At 40.9% G+C, this 18,363-nt stretch overlaps 1 long non-coding RNA gene across 1 annotated transcript; it reads left to right on the top strand.

Annotated features, from left to right (window-relative positions):
• Nucleotides 1-614: 614 nt before the first annotated feature.
• Nucleotides 615-14,212, top strand: LOC139434770 (uncharacterized). The gene is made up of 3 exons (XR_011644075.1): nucleotides 615-696; nucleotides 1,590-1,734; nucleotides 14,079-14,212. It is a non-coding gene; the product is annotated as an uncharacterized lncRNA (long non-coding RNA).
• Nucleotides 14,213-18,363: the final 4,151 nt, after the last annotated feature.

Genomic DNA, 18,363 nt, shown 5'->3' with positions numbered 1-18,363 from the left:
AAAAAAAGCGTCAACTAAAAAAAACGTAAAATGTAATTAAAACCTTTTTACATACATAATTTTCTCAATATTCGATTGAATCCACCACAAACACAAAATATCCAATGTTGAAACAAAAGTAAATAAATATGTTTTCATTAAATTCCTAACTTACTTTGTAAACATCTACAGTTGACAATATCATTAAAACAAATTAAAATGATAGAAAGTGGAGACATTTCTGCAGGGAGGATCAAGGTTTAAAACACACACTGTTATTTACTCAACAAGTCACAGTTATCCTTGTTTTATTTATGTTGCTGTTTTTTTTTTCTCCCATTGGTCAATACACAGTAATAAGCCTTAGTTTTACAGTATAATGTATGGTTTTCGGATTCTGGCCGACAGCCAGAGCTACGGCAATTGAAATAGAATTCAGCCAAAACACGGCAGACAAGTCAGGCATGTTTGGAATGAGTCCACAACACTCCTGATTGGTTAATATAAACGTCATCGAAGAAACCTGCCAATGAGAACTGTCCGCGCCTGTCATTCACATTTGAAACATCCACGTCAGTTTGAGTGGGTCTCCTCCTGCAAGCTACAGCTGTCTGTCTGTATGTCTGCTGCAGGATTTTATGGATTTATATCGGGATCGTTTTACACGTTAAATATGAGTATCGGGACGTCAACAAAGAACAGAAGACTTGAGATCTGGTGAGTCCTGCAACTGTAATGGAGTTAAATATGTATTTAGATAATCCTTAGTTTGTGAATGTTTTATTTTTTATTTAAGGTTACATTTCTTCTTCTAGTTAGCTGAGTTTCTTCCCGTTAAGTTGGTATTCATCATTAATAGGTTGTTAAATGTTAAGAAGCCCTGACATGCTGTTTCTTGTAAGATGTTGCGCCCGGAAAACCTGGCTTAACAGGTGGCTGCTAACATTAGTTTACAGCTTATTGCAATGCTGCCCCCACCCTCTCGTCTCCAACACGGGAGAATTACACATAAACATGCAGCGGGGTGTCACAATGTTGTCGCCAAGTTTAATGTAAAGTTTCACAGCTTTCTTATAGCGGAATCTAGTTTGTTAATGTTCAGTAACAGCTAGCATAGCATAAACAGCTAACCGCTAACGTTTGGCTAACTTGCTAGTTAGCTCTGCTCTATATATTACAAGCTAACATGACTAGCTAATGTCACACTGTGTGAACTAAAATACTTGTTGTATTACTACATCATACATGCTTGGTCCAAATCACTGCTAAAATTAATTATTTTTGAAAATGTATAGTAAAGAAACACTCAGCCATGCATGAAATAACATAGCAAAAAGAATACGGGTAATGTTTGACCCATGTTGTGCCTTAGAAGTGTAGTGATACAAACATGATTTTTATTCAAAAAGTAAGAAAGGGAAAAATACAAATTGGTGTTGATCCAAAACAGGTTAATTGAGGAATACCTGGAATCCTGAATGGTTAAAGTAATTTATTGCAAAGATATTTACAATTAAAACTAATTCGGGTCACTTTTGACACATGTTGGTTGTATGGTGTTGTGTAAGAAAGGGTTAACATGACGGCTGTGATGTTCACTCTTTTGACAGAGCACCAGTGGACAGCGAGGACTATGGAAGAGAAGATGTGATGGCTTTGTGTGGAAAGCTGCTGACGCCAGCCTGTGTCCCTCATCAGTCTCTCCAGGCAGCACCCAGCTATTCTTCCATCTTGGAGATGAAAAGACTTTGATATGTGAGTAATGTTAGGAGATATAAATGTTAATTAGGCCGCATTTCCAAATCTCCTCGCGTCCCTACACAAGCCATTATCTTACAGGAAGGGAATCCAGATCATACAAGTAACCGTTTAACAACAATCCATTTTAATGGTAATATACAATCAAATACATTACCATACACAACCATATCGTATCATGTGTACTGTCAGGAGTTTGGCCTACTCCTGGCTCCTGCCCACAGGCCCCCGGACCTCCAGTCCCAGCGACTTGTGAAGAGAGAGGGCGAGCATAGCGGGGTTCCTGTCTATATACTTCGCTGACCAGAGGAGGAGTTATCTGCGCCTCCCTTCCAGACCAGTGATTGGCTGCCCAAATTAGTATCAACAGCTCACATCTTAAGTCCCCAATCCCAGTGGCTCAGCTTCCTTATCACAGGGATCTGAGATGACTGTATGTCAACTCCACACCTTCCCCCTCTTCCTCTGTCCTCACAAAACCAAATGTTCACAGGCCCCGAAAACAGTTCACAGTTTTCTTACTCAAATCATTTTCAAGCTTCTTCACAGTTTGCATGAATACATACAAATATTTCCTTACAATTCCCTCTTTTGCACTCTTAAAAAAGAGAGTGCAATTTACACAAGGCACTTGCAAAAAACTGCATCCTTGTCTGCTGAGTCTCCATACTTTTTATTCTCAGTGTCCACAGTGAAGGGCACTCCGTCCAGGCTCTCGTTGCAGATGACGCAGCGGAAGCAACCGGGGCGGTAAGACTTCCCCAGGGCCTGCATGTCCATGATTAGATGTCCACCTGCGTTGCACTTGTCTGCAGACTGCTGGAACCCAGAGTACAGAAAGTCCTCTTCACAGAAAACCCTTCCTGCGTCATAGTAGAACGCCTTCCCTCTCAGCCTTCGACTACAGGCGCTGCAGGTGAAGCAGCTGTCATGGTAGAGGCTGCCCATAGCTTGGCAGGCCTGGCTGGCTCCATACACCGTCTTGTTGCACTTAACCCACACTCCTGTTTCAGCGGAGAGTGGAGTCCCCTGTGCCATCCTGGCTTGCCGTGTCTTTGTCCCCTCTGATCCGCTGACCGCGGCGAGATGTCTTCCTTCTCCTCCGGCTTGCTGATGGCGGCTTCCGAGTCGATGCTGAATAGATGTCCTCCCGATCTTCCTTCTCCGGTCCGATGATGATGCCTCCCAGTCGACCTCCATGATGAGAGCCCGATCCGTCCTGATGTCGTCTAGGGTCCTCGCAGGTGTTTTCCCCCGCCGCACACTGGCTCCGCACAGTGGTACCAGTTGTCCCCCTTTGATTGTAGGCGGACGACACGGGATGTCCTCTGGGTCACTCGGTCGGGGCCGGAGAGCCTGGGGTTGACAGTCAGCCTCCTGCGTCTCGGGTCCCTCTTTCGGCGTCCGCAACCTGTGTGGAGAAATCTGATACAAATCCCTCAAGCCTACGCTCCGGGCTCTGGGGCCCTCGGCTGTTTAACCCACCAGTGCGTGGCAACTTGGAGCCTGTTGGTGGGGTGTCTTAAAACAACAGACGTGTGTGCACAGGTTTTCTAAATTAATTGTGCTGCTTCAGAATCTTGGACTGTGCCCACTAAATAAGAACCCCAACATCTTTAGGTAAACTAAATAACATATTTCAATAGCTCTGAATTTCTGACAAGCATCTGTATTTATTTTTAAATGAAATCCCTGAGATCCCATTAAAAATCTAAAAATATGATTTGAACTGCTAATGTTTCTGGTAAAGAAACACACTAATCTTATGGATTCAAAAACAACCAAAATCACAATACTAACAAAGTGAATGGCTTCCTGGTGATACTGCTTCTACCCGTCAGTGCTTAGATATTATCCCACTGAAAAAATGAATACAGAATTCCCACCAACTGTCATCAAATGTCTTTCTAAATGTAGATGAAATGTATATCCCCATAATGACCTAAACAATAAAGTCTATGGCTTTTACTTCTTTACCAGACTAGTTACATGATGTTGTCCAAATTACATTGTGTCTCATTACATTACTATGTTTTAGCTTAACTGTAAATATGTTCTTTCTACATTTCAAACCTCAGTTACTTTAATACCTGTTGAAACATTAGTTGACACATTACTCACCGGTCAGTCTCTCCAGTATTCCATTCTGGACTTACATCTCTCTGGCAGCCCCTTGGCCACTGATTCTCTACCTGTGTTACCTGCTATAACTCAATCAATACTAGAGACATGTCAACATTCACCAAACAGCCTCTTATCCCCAAATATGGAGCAGGTCAATTCTAAAACTGTCAATCAATGGTCAGATTGAACAATGGAGTTGGGCAGCAGGTTCCTTTCAGTCCCTAAATGAAAAATGTACATTGTAAAGTTTACACTCCCCCTTTTTTACACATTCTCTCATGTGTAAACAAAAACCTGTATGGGAAGAAAACCTTCAGGTCATAATGGATTATAAGACAATACCAAACATTTTTCCCAGTAAACACGTGAGAGTGTTTCTCTCCATCATTCAGTCCTAAAAGAAACAGAATTCCAAATTTCATAGTTTGAATTTCACATTCTTCAAACCGCCACCTCCTGTGGGAGTGAAACATCATGGAGCAGATTAGATACGGTTTCCCCTTTTGTGCAATGTTAGGAAACCCCTCATTTCACACATTATTATCACACAAAAATAATGTGTTAGTCCAAAACATGCTTGATTAGTCATCGTTTTAAATCATGCAGTTGCACTGATCAGGTGCAGACATACACACACTCACACTCACACTGTCAGGTTGTAAAGTCAGGTTTGGTCAGGTTCACCGCAGAGTCAGTCATTGACAGTGCCTTCCCAAGTTACCCTGTCGGTCAGTTGGTCTCAGTCTTTTTGGCCATGTGTTGTGCTCTGCAGAGACTTTGATGTTCCAGCACAGGCCAGCATCCTCCGTCTATACAAATCTGTATATATGGAGCGCCATCATTTATTAATTCACAATTACAACTATAATGTTCAAGATATCTCCAACCCCTCCTTGCTGTTTCCCACATTCCCTGAAAAGTGTCTAGCCAAAAAAATGTCACTTCCTTATTGTACTATTACTATTACTGCAATTCATTTACACCTAATTAGTATTAAAATGACTAATAGATCTATTTCAGAAACATGTGTTACATCACTATCTTGTGTCAAAACATTACTAGGATCTGTAAAGATCTGCTATTTATTCCATAACTCATTCTATCAATTTATCTTCAATTCTGGTGCACTTAAAGAGCCTGTGACACCATCCCAACAACTGTTGTGCAATGAAATATTGGGCTACTAGTAATCTCGAACCGTCAGTTTAAAAAAGAAAAAGCGATACCGTTTCGTTAAATATCAATAATTTCGAACATCGCGGGGAAATTCCTTCACTCATTTTGAAGTTTTGGGGGAAGCCGGAAGTGACGTCAATGCGGGAACGCTTCGAGAGTCAAACACGGACAAAGTGTGTTGTGTCATGCGTAGAAATGGTGAATTACTGAGTTTAGGTACGTTAATAACGTTTTAATGAAGTTGACTACAGTATATTCATATGTGTCAGTGCTTTCATGTCAATTCGGCGACATAAACATAAATGATCGTGGTGAAGATGATGATTACATTAGGATTACAAATCGGGAGTGAGAGCTGCTGAATTTCCTCCCGTCGGATGTGATATAAAAACAAATCGATTATTTTTGTGGTTATAAACTCAAGTGGATGAAACTACATTTATTAGTGCTTTCATGTCAATTCGGCGAACATATGATACATTAAATGATGAGTGAGGATGATGATTACAAATCGTTTGTTTGAGCCGGTCTGCATTTACTGATGAGAAAACAAACCGATGCTTTTTGTAGTTGTAGTACACCAACAACGTGGATTAAACGTGTGGTTTTTTACCACAATGTTGGGGAAATTAATGGATAAAATGCACGGATTATTATTATTATTCCCACTCCGATCGGGACACTAGGTCCACCGTTTCCCCGCAGCGAGGCTCCCCCCGTTGACAGTTTACGTGGGCTGGGTGCAGTGGCGGACTGTGGGTGCAGTAGCGGACTGGCCATCGGGACGAATCCCGATGGGTTGGTACCGAAGTGGGCCGGTCGGATAAGTAACTAGCACATCCCCCATAGGCGGCGCGTGAGGCTCAGGTTTGAGAAGGCTAAATAACTTCTTTTACCTGACGCTGCCCGCCTCCGGCGTCTATAGAAAAGAGATCCACTCAGTGTGCGGAGTTTAAATCTCTCAAGTCATATTACAGGATAAAGGAAATACAGTTTAAACTGCCGTATGCAGAGAAGACGCCGACGTGTCGCACTTATCATTCATATTACATCATCAATCAGATCATCGATCATATAATATCATAATATATCATATATTTCCTTATCTGAGTCAGCTTCTCCAGCCTCATCTGGCCGTGCAACACTCAGTGTCAGACTGGATGCAGAAGTATTATTTAACACATTATGTTGACGAAACACTCGAGACAAATGTAATTAAAGTCAGATCCACTCGTGTCTTAGACGTGAACGCGCTCTCAGCTGGAGAGAGAAACCCTGGCTTGATTTACCGAGTTGATAACCAGCGTCGTAGGACCGCTTAGCGAGATCTCGTTTGTTAGTTTGTTGTTGTTAGTTTGTTTGTTACTCAAACATATCCAGGGTCTGTTGAACTGGCTTCGTAGTAGGTACAGGGCACAGGTGGCTAGCAGCGCTAATGTCAAAGACACAGACATTATACATTATATTTGTATTTTACATCCCCCACTCCCCCCGTTGACAGCTTACTAGCGGTACCGAAGTGGGCCGGTCGAGAGTCCCGGGATGATTTTTAGTCCCAGTCCACCACTGGCTACATGACCATATGATCGCCCATATTGACGCACCTCATTCCTAAACTTAGAAGATACAACATAAACCGATCCTTCAGCCTCATATGAGCTCTCAGACACGTTCAACATTAACCTGTCATCGCTGTCTGAGCTTGCTGCTGTGTGCGCCATCGTGCGTTTACATCTGACTGTATATATATAAAGGTTTTCATGCAGATGCTGGGATCCTGGACGGTGCAGCTGGAGCGCTGTGCCCGCAATGACGTCACCCATAATTTGGCGGCACTTGAAGAATCCGCGAGAAGATCCAGAAAATTGTCAACATTGAAGGCAGATTAATGGTTATCAAAGTACAAATATCCAAAATCAGTTCAGTAACGGTTTTCAAGGGGACAATATGTACTCAAATTGATGGGTTTGGATGATGGGGGAAAACCGTGTCACAGGCTCTTTAAAGAACAATGTTACCCTCTTTCACAGTGCGTGGAACTCTGGGTGTCTGAACATGAAACCAGTACCTCAAATTGAAATACTATATTTTGTTTAGAACCAGCTTTCCCTTCAACATGACCTATATAAATAAATATTTATCTGATCTTATAGAGCTGTTACTAAAACTCTCCCTTTGAACTGATCAATACTGTAACAAATTAAAACACTACCAAATTCACACACGAATAAAAATCCAGTGCATACTTCCTTCATGCCCCCCCCTTTTTTTTATTTTTTTTTTTATCAGTGTGTATTAGACTGATTTTCCACTTCCCTTTAATAGTTCCCCTCTTTTCCGCTATTTTTATTTACCACTTGACTAATTTATGGGCCATACACCTTCTTATCTTCACTTATTTATCAAGTCAATTCAAGTTCTTTACAATACATTAGTAGATACCTTGTGGAGTCTTCACAATAACTAATCCCCTCTAGGATATGAAATCCATTCATCTTCAAGCAGATACTATGTCCTTATTTATGTTTTGTTCACGATAACAATGGTATAACAACCACATGTCATCCATTCTGGTCCACCTAAAAACCAATGTTAAACTCTTTAGCAGTGTGTGGAACCCTGGATGTCCGAACATGCAACCATTCCTCCCTCCTTTATCAAGGATTTAAAAACAGAAGTCATTTCATATTTCCTATGGTAATAACTATGCTACAATGGTGAAATCAATTATTTAGATTGGAATACTATATCTGGCTTGGCACCAGCTCTCCCTTTAACATTATCCATACAGATAAAGATTTGTCTTATAGAGTGGTTCCTAAAACTATCCCACTACTTTATTCACACGTGAATAAAAATGTCAAAGAATATTTTGTTAACCTGATGAAAAGTTTGAAGAATATGGTTGTATTCTGAACCCTCAGTGTGTTCTCATTTTACTCTAATAGTTTACTGCTATTTTTAATTTAATAAATCTTTCTGCCTTTACGTATTTATGCTTTAAATGTGCGTTTTGTGAATAAGTGTGTTTATGTGCAAACTCACTCATTCCCGTTTTCCTTTTCTCCTCCTCTGGTTTTCTCAAGCCGTGACCCCGGCCTCCTCACTTCTAATCGACCATGCCAACTCCTCTGATTCTGTGTTCTCTTCAGTCCATCAGCTGTAACTTCATCCGCTGTCAGCCATTGGCCCAGTTACATCTGCATGCGCCCTCATACCAATGTTCTTGCACTGCTTTACATTTTATCCCCTCCTTTACAGTCTCTCTGCTGTTTTTATGGGGGGGAGATTCTGCTCTCATCTCCCACACTTTGCTCTTGTGCTCAGCTTGGAACTTCATGGTCCTGTCTGAGGGACTGATGAGCGTAGATCTCTGCCCGTCAGCATGCTGTTTGGTTCTGGATGCCACAGGTGGAGATAGTTCTGGCTGCAGTCTTGTTGTTGTCGTTTCAGCTCTGGTTCTCTGTCTGTTCGATGGAGAAGGAGGAGTTTCCTGTTGGGTTAGGTCTTTTGTCTGCTTGGAGGGTCGGGATCATAGCCTTTTCTAACTCAGAGGGGGAGTCCAGGTCTCGGGACGCATTACCTATAAAAAATCTAGCACACTGAGGTTAAATAAATCCAACCCTTTCCACTCTGACTCTTTGTAATCATACTATCTGTCTTAATTGTTAAATGCCATCTAAACAACCTAATTGATGTCTACAAATGATATTACAAAAAACTCACTCTAAAAATTGTTTCATCCATTGCTACATATTTACCCAACATAACTCTTTCAGGAAACCATTTTCTCCTATACATTGAAAAACGTACATGTTTCCAGCATCACATATTCCACACACTACGAAAGAACATCCACATATTTTCTCCAATATTTTAAGCTAGTTTCTATAGCAAGATTATCATGTGTGACATAATAATCAGATGTCTTGTTTGCTAACCAAGAATATTAAACTTTAAAATGTCTTTTGGCCAGTTGAAGTCCTGCTTACTTCATCCTTAAACTCTTCTTTAATTTGAAACCAAAAAAAGGTCTTCCTTCTCCACCATGATCCTATCTCTATATCAAAGTCCAGACAAACTGATGATTTATCTTTATAAATCATGAGGAATGACTCATAAAACACTATTCTCCCTTACTTCAGTTCTAAATCAAATGAGCCAGACAGGAAACCCCCTTTAACCACTTGCTTATCCTATTATTTTGATCAAAGTTGTGTTACAAGCAGGTTAGATCTGTAATGAATTAAAATCAATATTTAAGGACGTAATATAAGTTAAATATATTGTTAAGCAAATTGCTGTTTTATTGTGAAGGCATCTCTGGCGAACAGCGGCCTTTGGCTTTTATTTTGAAAGGCCGTTCCGGAACAGCCGTGTTTCTAGAAACACGGCAAGTTGACAATCGTTCTAATGCATTAACTATAGTCGTGAAAAAGACAAGGAGGGGGAAGGCGTGTGGAAGCAAGCAATGAACTGAAAATGCCACCAATCCTGTTTTAACGTGATGGCGCACATTGAAAACCTAAACGCCCTGTCATAACTGACAAGCGTTCAAAAACCTTTCTGCTTATCCCTTAGGCCACTACTTTTTGTCTTATTCATAACCTAAAAATACAATTGTGATGAATAGCTTGCTTTTGTATCATTACATTTACCAACATAAAACAAGGTCTGTACTAATCAACAATGACAACCCACAGACAGCTCATTTAGTTAAATATACGCAATATATTGACTTCGCTTTTATTTATCTGACTTAATTAACGTGCTTCCCCCCCTTTCAGCCACTAGATGGCAGCAGCAGAGCACAAATGAGCTTCACTCTTCTGACTCAATGTCTGATATCCATAGACAATGCTCATACAGGTTATTCAGGTAAAAATCACACAGATTTATTCCCCGTACAGTTTGTCCGGCTTGATAACTTGCTTCATATGTCGTCACGCAGGACTCTCTGCCTACCTTGCGATCAACGTTATGTTTACGTCAGCCTTTCAAATAAATTTTTACAGACAAGGGAAACGGGAGCCGGTCTCGTCACAATGTAGGTGACGTTAGCGCTCTCTCCCAAGGATTTAACAGATAAAAGTCCGCTGACACTTTCGCTTATTTGGTCTTGGACTCTTATTTACCCCCAGTTATAAACGGCGGACCGATCTGAAATATCGATCATCCAGGTTCCGTCGTGTGGGACTCACACCGCACATCCCACGAACTGCACCGCTCCTACGCCACTTCAGGACTAAACTACCTGAAGATCCACGCTAAACTGCTCTAATTTCTTGTTACGCAGGACTCTCTATACCTGGCGATCAACGTTCACGTGTTATATATAACTTTCCTAACATGGTAAAAAAGATGCATTGTATACTCCATTCAAACTTCAAAAACACTCTGAAACGCCTACAGACAATCCCACAGGGCCCTGCTATTGTCCGAGGCGTCTAAAAGTGCTTGTTCCCGACCCAGTGTGGTCCTCTGAATCCTTCCACAGCTCATGTTTATTCAGCGTCGAGTCACCATTTGTTAGGAGATATAAATGTTAATTAGGCCGCATTTCCAAATCTCCTCGCGTCCCTACACAAGCCATTATCTTACAGGAAGGGAATCCAGATCATACAAGTAACCGTTTAACAATAATCCATTTTAATGGTAATATACAATGCAATACAATCAAATACATTACCATACACAACCATATCGTATCATGTGTACTGTCAGGAGTTTGGCCTACTCCTGGCTCCTGCCCACAGGCCCCCGGACCTCCAGTCCCAGCGACGCGTGAAGAGAGAGGGCGAGCACAGCGGGGTTCCTGTCTATATACTTCGCTGACCAGAGGAGGAGTTATCTGCGCCTCCCTTCCAGACCAGTGATTGGCTGCCCAAATTAGTATCAACAGCTCACATCTTAAGTCCCCAATCCCAGTGGCTCAGCTTCCTTATCACAGGGATCTGAGATGACTGTATGTCAACTCCACACCTTCCCCCTCTTCCTCTGTCCTCACAAAACCAAATGTTCACAGGCCCCGAAAACAGTTCACAGTTTTCTTACTCAAATCATTTTCAAGCTTCTTCACAGTTTGCATGAATACATACAAATATTTCCTTACAGTAATAACTAACTTGTGTCTAACATAGTATTGAATGTGGTTTAGTAAAGTATTTAAAAATACCCCACATTGTACATGTACAGGACAATCAGACCTTGTTCAACAAAGATCATAAGACAATTGTTTTGTCTTTGAGGTACAGCCGCAGCAGAGAGTCTGAGTTTGAAGAAAGCACTAACATTTTATTTAGTGTTGTTTAATCAATCAATATTTACTGGTCTTGAATTTCCTCACTGGATTACAAAATGCTTGAATCTTATTGTACAGGGACATTATGCAGATTTAATCACCTGAAGATGAAAATATAGATTCATCGATATGTACCATTTTAAGGAAATAGACTGTTATGCAGCTTTCACACCAGCGCTTTTCAGTTTCTAGCTCCGAGCGGGAGCTTTTCTGGTTCAGCTCCGGTTTCCCTTTTCAGCTCCCGCTCTGTTCACACCGCCCACTGGCGCTCCAGAGCTGCCCCTGCTGCGTCATGACGTCACCGTTTACATCGCTGATTTGCTCCCCAACGGCAGCCATTACGGCGCTCACAACAACAACAACTGCGTCGGGTCGATGATCGTGTTGCTTTTAATCACATGAAGCCAGAATAAATTGAATAACGACTTCTCCAACCTTATACTTTTCTCCAGAGTGCCGTGGTTCATTGTTTATTAATGTGTTTCTGCAGCATTTACCGACCGCTGCAGTGCAGCTCTTCCACAGGAGTTTATTCTCCCGTTAGCTCCCGGTTAGCTCACACTGCAGCGGCCGCTCTAAAGTATCCACTGTCCGACTCACACAAGCAGCTGATGCATATCCCCAGTTCCCCTTAGCCTAAGTGAATGTGTGTCAGTCTGAATTGACGCTGTTTGGCATCACAACGCTGTTATGAAAGTTTCTCTGGTATCAAACGGGTGATGTTGGCATAGCAACCGAAGCTAAACTGACTACTTGCATCCGATAGCTGCAATAATACAAAACAACACGTCTGCCTCTCTCCACAATGATCGATAACAGCGAACGGATGGTCAAAGTAAGGTACAAATAAACAGAATCACACGAAGCCTGGTTAGTGTTGCCTGACTTTATAAAGTGTGTTTATAGGCACTACTGCTTGTAGGCAGGCATAACAGTCGACCCATGGGAGGTGGGTTTAGTTTCCTGCACGCCTCGACGTAAGAGAGACGTAAGCGACGTCGCCTCTTAGCTCCAAAGCTCTTGCCTCTGGACTAGGGGTGCAACAACTAATCGACTTAATCGATTAAAATCGATTACCAAATTAGTTGCCAACTAATTCAGTCGTCGATTCGTTGGTGACGTCATCACGTGTGTTTTACACCCCGTTAAGCTCTAACTTTATTGGTCTTTGTATCGGTACTGGAGACATTTAAAAAAGATATGTCATGTATTATTGCTACAAAGACATTATATCGCAGTCTTAGTGTCGCCAACTCGTTTCTAATATGCAAAAAGACAAACAAATGCGTCTATGATGTATTTTCGATCTTTCTCTCCCCCGCCTGCTTGCGAGGGGGCGGGGCAGTTTACACACGGGCAGCTGCAACATGCAGCAACACACACACGTGGGAGATGGCGGAGAGAACGCGCTCCGAGGTGGTTAAACTTTACCCGTCTCGATGTGGAGAATGCTCGTTACCAAAAGTGGAATAAGAGTTTAGCATGTGAGGGCGGTAACACGAGCTATTTGTCTAAACATTTAGCAAAAGTGCTCCACATCCAGACAGAGGAATGCACCGGGTTCGACTGTCTTTCTAGTAGCTCTGTAGCCCCGTCCACAGTAACGTGTCCACGTCAGGTGTTATGTATGCTAGCAGCAACACACGGAGCTAACTACATTATACAAACATAATGATTAGAGGTAACAGAGTTATTTGCGGACTTTTGGTGACAGAGCCTTCAGTGTGGCATCTCCCAACCTCTGGAACTCTCTCCCCCCCGAAATCCGCAGCGCCCCAACCCTGGACATTTTCAAAAAAGCCCTCAAAACGCACCTTTTTACCAAGGCTTTCCCCACTGTATAGTTAGTTTAATAGGTTTATTTGTCCGCTACTTCCCCCCCCCCACCCCCTTAACCTGTCTGCCTTTTTTCCCCTACTCCCCCCCCCTACCCGACTTGTAAAGCATATTCATCTTTATTGTCTTCATTGTTAGTTTCCACATGCCTAAAACAACCTCAAGCTAAATCTAAAAGTTGATGGCTAAATAAGAGCGTTTGAGAAATTGTGCAAGGCATACAGTAATAGTCCGAATAGTCGATTAATCGTTTCATTAATCGATAGATTAATCGATGATCAAATTAGTCGTTTGTTGCAGCCCTAATCTGGACCGACAATTTTTTGGAGCTGGAAATGAAGCGGATTCCGGAGCTAAGAGCCGGCGCCGCTGCGGTGTGAACAGGAAAACCCGGCGCTTTTCAGGCTCTAGCTCCGAGCCGGAGCTGAAAAGGCGCTGGTGTGAAAGGGGCATTAGTGGTATTGACCGAAGCTCCACAGCTGTAGCTAGGCGCTGCTAATGAAAACTCAAGTGCTCAATTTGTTGGTTTTTCTTTATTATTAAGAATTGAGCAAGCATATCTTCCTCTTCGAAATCCCAGTTGTACTTTGCTAACACGTAGTGCCTGGGAGGGTGTGTTTGATTGTTCCCACCCTTACCTCACTTATGGACTAGGTCATGTTAGACAAGCAATCCAGTGGTTAGTTTTAGGGTCACCTCCATTGTTTTATTTTTTATTTATTCACTTTAAGAGAAAGGGATTTCAGAAACAAGTCTCACAAGTTTGTCTCGAGGTAAAATTAACAAAAGCTAACTGTTGTTAGACTATGTTCCCCCCTTCTAAACTTATGAAATAATCAATGCCCTGATAATAACATCCATCATTATGGTTTACTAATAGTTATCACTTCACTTCCTCCTCCAGCACCTGGACACAGCAGGAACCTACGCCAGGATCCTGTTTGTGGACTTCAGCTCTGCCTTCAACACAACCCTCTGGCTGGAGGCTGCGCACCATCAGGACCAGAACCTCTCTCCCTCAGGACCAGAACCTCTCTCCATCAGGACCAACACCTCTCTCCATCAGGACCAGAACCTCTCTCCATAAGGACCAGAACCTCTCTCCATCAGGACCAGAACCTCTCTCCATCAGGACCAGAACCTCTCTCCATCAGGACCAACACCTCTCTCCATCAGGACCAACACCTCTCTCCATCAGGACCAGAACCTCTCTCCATCAGGACCAGAACCTCTCTCCATCAGGACCAACACCTCTCTCCATCAGGACCAGAACCTCTCTCCATAAGGACCAGAACCTCTCTCCATCAGGACCAGAACCTCTCTCCATCAGGACCAGAACCTCTCTCCATAAGGACCAGAACCTCTCTCCATCAGGACCAAAACCTCTCTCCATCAGGACCAGAACCTCTCGGCACCTCAACAAGGCCCGCCCCCCCCACTGACACTTTACCTCAGCCACAACGCAGACTCTGCATGGAGATCACAGGATGGTAAATAATGCAATGTTTAAATATTGCTTACTGCCAATATTTTATATTCTATAATTTATTGCATTCTATTTCTTAATATAGTTCGCTATCTGTGTAGTTTTTACATTTTTTTATTTGTATGTACGACACCTCCTCATACGTGTGAACATACCTGGCAATAAACCCGTTTCTAATTCTGATCTTTTTGTCCTCTAGGTTGCACTGCCACGTCTACAGTAGCACAGAATGGACAGAGGAAACATGATTGGGCCTCAAGTTTTTTGCAGCCAATATACATTATCCTACAAACTTGGGATAGGAGGGTGAGTGAACAAGCTATCCATTGGTTGGAACCTACATCCCCATTGTTAGACGTACTAAATCCTGCACACTGCTCCTTCACATTGACAATGTGAACATATGTCGCCATTTTGCCATTTCTGTTATTTTCAGTTGAATGTTTCAAAGTAATCTTAAAAAATTCAACTTACTTTTTGTTTCTACTGTTTATAAGTATGATGTTTAATATGAAATGCTGTATTCATTAGTTGTACTATAATTCTACAAATATTTTTAAGTTTTCAGAGTAATTGTTTCCTACAGAACATTTTGTGATGTCATTTTGTTGAACCTGTTTGATTGGAATATGTTAGAAAAAAGCTGTAAAATAACAGTATTCTAGCTCTTTAGGTTCTGTATTTATTTTAGTGTTTGATCATACAAATCTAATAAAAGAAAATGTAAAAAACTGTTTTTCTCATCAGAACTTTATTTAAGGTATTTTAATGTAACATTTTAAGACAATGGATTTTGAAAAGAGAGGAAAGTTTCCTCTAAAATATTTAAGGACAATTTCTGTATACTAATTGCTTTTGCACTTTATTTCAGTTAAAGTATTTTTACTTTAATTTTATGGTTTTTGTTTGGCAGCCTGCTGCCAGTCATTTGACCGTTTTTTCCGGTTTTTTTGCCCATAGAAGTTTTAGTGCTGTACTTTTATTAAACGTTATTGACTGTAAAAAGAGCAGATACATCTGTAAAACCTGTAAAATATTTAAGGACAATTCCCGTAAATTAATGTTATAAATTCTGCAGAACCATTTTATAGAAAACAATAGCAATGTTCTATAGATTATTTTGCAGAATCTATAGTAAAATCCATAGGTACATTCTATAGAATATTTGCCAATATTCTGCAGTATATTCTACAGAAATTCTATAGAAACATCAATAGATTCTATGGAATATAGGTCACAAATTCTATGGTATTCTCCAGAACAGTTCTATAGAAAGCATCCATGGGGTTTTCTATAGGATTCTATAGACTATTTTCTACAAAAAAACCATCTACAGTGTATATTTTCTATACTATAGTATTCTATAGATTATTTCCCAGAATCTATAGTAAAACACGTAGGCAATTTCTATAGTATATCCGCAAAAATCCTGTAGTATTCTACAGATATTTTCTATAGAATGTGTCCATAGATTTTTCTATAGATTATTTCCCAGAATCTATAGTAAAACACGTAGGCAATTTCTATAGTATATCCGCAAAAATCCTGTAGTATTCTACAGAAATTTTCTATAGAATTTGTCCATAGATTTTTCTATAGTATTCTATAGATTTTTTTGCTAAGGGGATATTTTTCTAAAACCATTTAGTGCTTCACAATAAAATACACAACGGCTGTAGCCTGTTTTAGGAGCTGTGTGTGTGTGTGTGTGTGTGTGTGTGTGTGTGTGTGTGTGTGTGTGTGTGTGTGTGTGTGTGTGTGTGTGTGTGTGTGTGTGTGTGTGTGTGTGTGTGTGTGTGTGTGTGTGTGTGTGTGTGTGTGTGTGTGTGTGTGTGTGTGTGTGTGTGTGTGTGTGTGTGTGTGTGTGTGTGTGTGGTACAGTGTGTGCATAGATGCAGCGGACAGACAGGTCTCAGTTGGTTTGGTGTCCTCTGCTTACTTTTAATACTTGAGGGGGGGATTATTTTAGGATCTGTTTATTTTATGTTTTATTTTGGAATTGTCTAGGACTGTCGGCTTCCTGTTTTTCATTCAAGGATGTTCACCCCCTGTCTGTCATGTGTGTATTTGTTTCCTGTCTGTGTTTTCCCTCCTGTGTGATTACCTGATTCTGTTCACCTGTGTCTTTGTGTTTTCCCTCCCCTCCCCAGCTGTGTCTTGATTGGCCATGTGTGTATTTAAGTTCTTGTTTTCTGTTGGGGTTTTTTGGGTTCCTTTTTGTGCTTAGAGGGAGATAGAGTTCCTGTCTGTTTTTGTGTTGATCCTGTTGCCTTGAATAAAGTTTTTTTGCTGTTACACAATCGTCTGTCTGCACTTGGGTCCTCCCTGCGCTGCTCAACCGTAACAAAGATTCATTTTTAACTTTGTTAATTCTTATTTGTCTTGCTTTTGGTAAATGAACACTTTAAATACAAATGTAGTAAGGAGAGAGTGTGTATAACCATCACTTTTAAAAAGCACAATAGATTGTGTAAAGGCAACTTAATGAAATGAAACTACAAAAATCACGTATTATTTACATGATTTCAAATGTATTTTTTGAGGAAACAATGGTACTAATGTAATGTAATGTACTAAATGTAAAGACGATATACATTTGAGAGCTCAAAGTTGTGTTGTGGTATGTTAGACTTAATGTGGACATCCTACTAGTTACTTTTGTTTGTTTCGAGAGAGCGCCACAGGACTCTATTAGGACAATATTGCTTAAATGCTTGACTCCTGAAAGGAAAAACAGTTTGAAAGCCTGCTGGGAACACTTTCATCAAGATGAGCACTTAAACCAACCTACGTTGACTTTTAAAGATCCTTTTTTCCATTTCCCTGTAAGAGCAGCATCAATGTTGCCATCATTTTGTATCATTTAAGAATTTGAACTGGCTAGGTCCCTCATGATAATGAATGATTTTCTTCAAAATAATATTTTCTCATACCCACTACTGTTTTTCCATACTATACACAGTTGAGGGGTGTTTTTCTTAATATTGTTGTGTGTTTAGTTATGATTTATTTCATTAATGCTAGAGTTTGTCAGTAATATTTTGCATGTACTGTGAGTATATGGTAGTGTGTGAAAGAGTACGATTCATGACCAAACTAGAACTGCAAACACAACATGAAGCAGCTGTAAGCCACTACAGCTCAGAAATGCCCAAACCTTGTGCAGAAAGTAGAGAAGCAGATCAGTAGCAGATGTATTTTATGCACGCAATGAGGGCTAGAAGACCCAACAAACAAACACACATGCTAAAGGCTATGCTTTTGTTTTACATCAGACATAGACAGACACATTTATTTGAAACAGCTTTATTTTTGCTAGATTGAGTGCACGCAATCTTGTTTAAAATATGTATTGTTAATTGTGTTGTGTGTAATCCTAATGTCAGTGTCTTACAGCTCACCTTACCATATGACATGGTATCGGAGATATAACATGAAGTTCCTCTCATGATGTAATACGAGTTATGCATATGCTAAAGATAGGGACATTAGTAAACAGTTTAATAATCTAGAAAGATGCTGTATGCATGAGATTGACAGTGTGTCATGGGAAATGTTAATGTATGTGAGTGAATAGTGGTGTCTTTGTGTGTGTGTTTTGTGAAATAGGATGTGAAAGTAGATAGCTGAGTGATAACGGTACAAGTAGTGCATGTAAGATAGTCATTTGTGATATTTGCTTGCAATGTTACGCATTGCAGGA

Source organism: Pseudochaenichthys georgianus, chromosome 11 (genome assembly GCF_902827115.2).
Source record: "Pseudochaenichthys georgianus chromosome 11, fPseGeo1.2, whole genome shotgun sequence".
NCBI classification, from domain to species: Eukaryota; Metazoa; Chordata; class Actinopteri; order Perciformes; family Channichthyidae; genus Pseudochaenichthys; species Pseudochaenichthys georgianus.
This window is presented reverse-complemented; position numbering and strand designations above follow the sequence as displayed.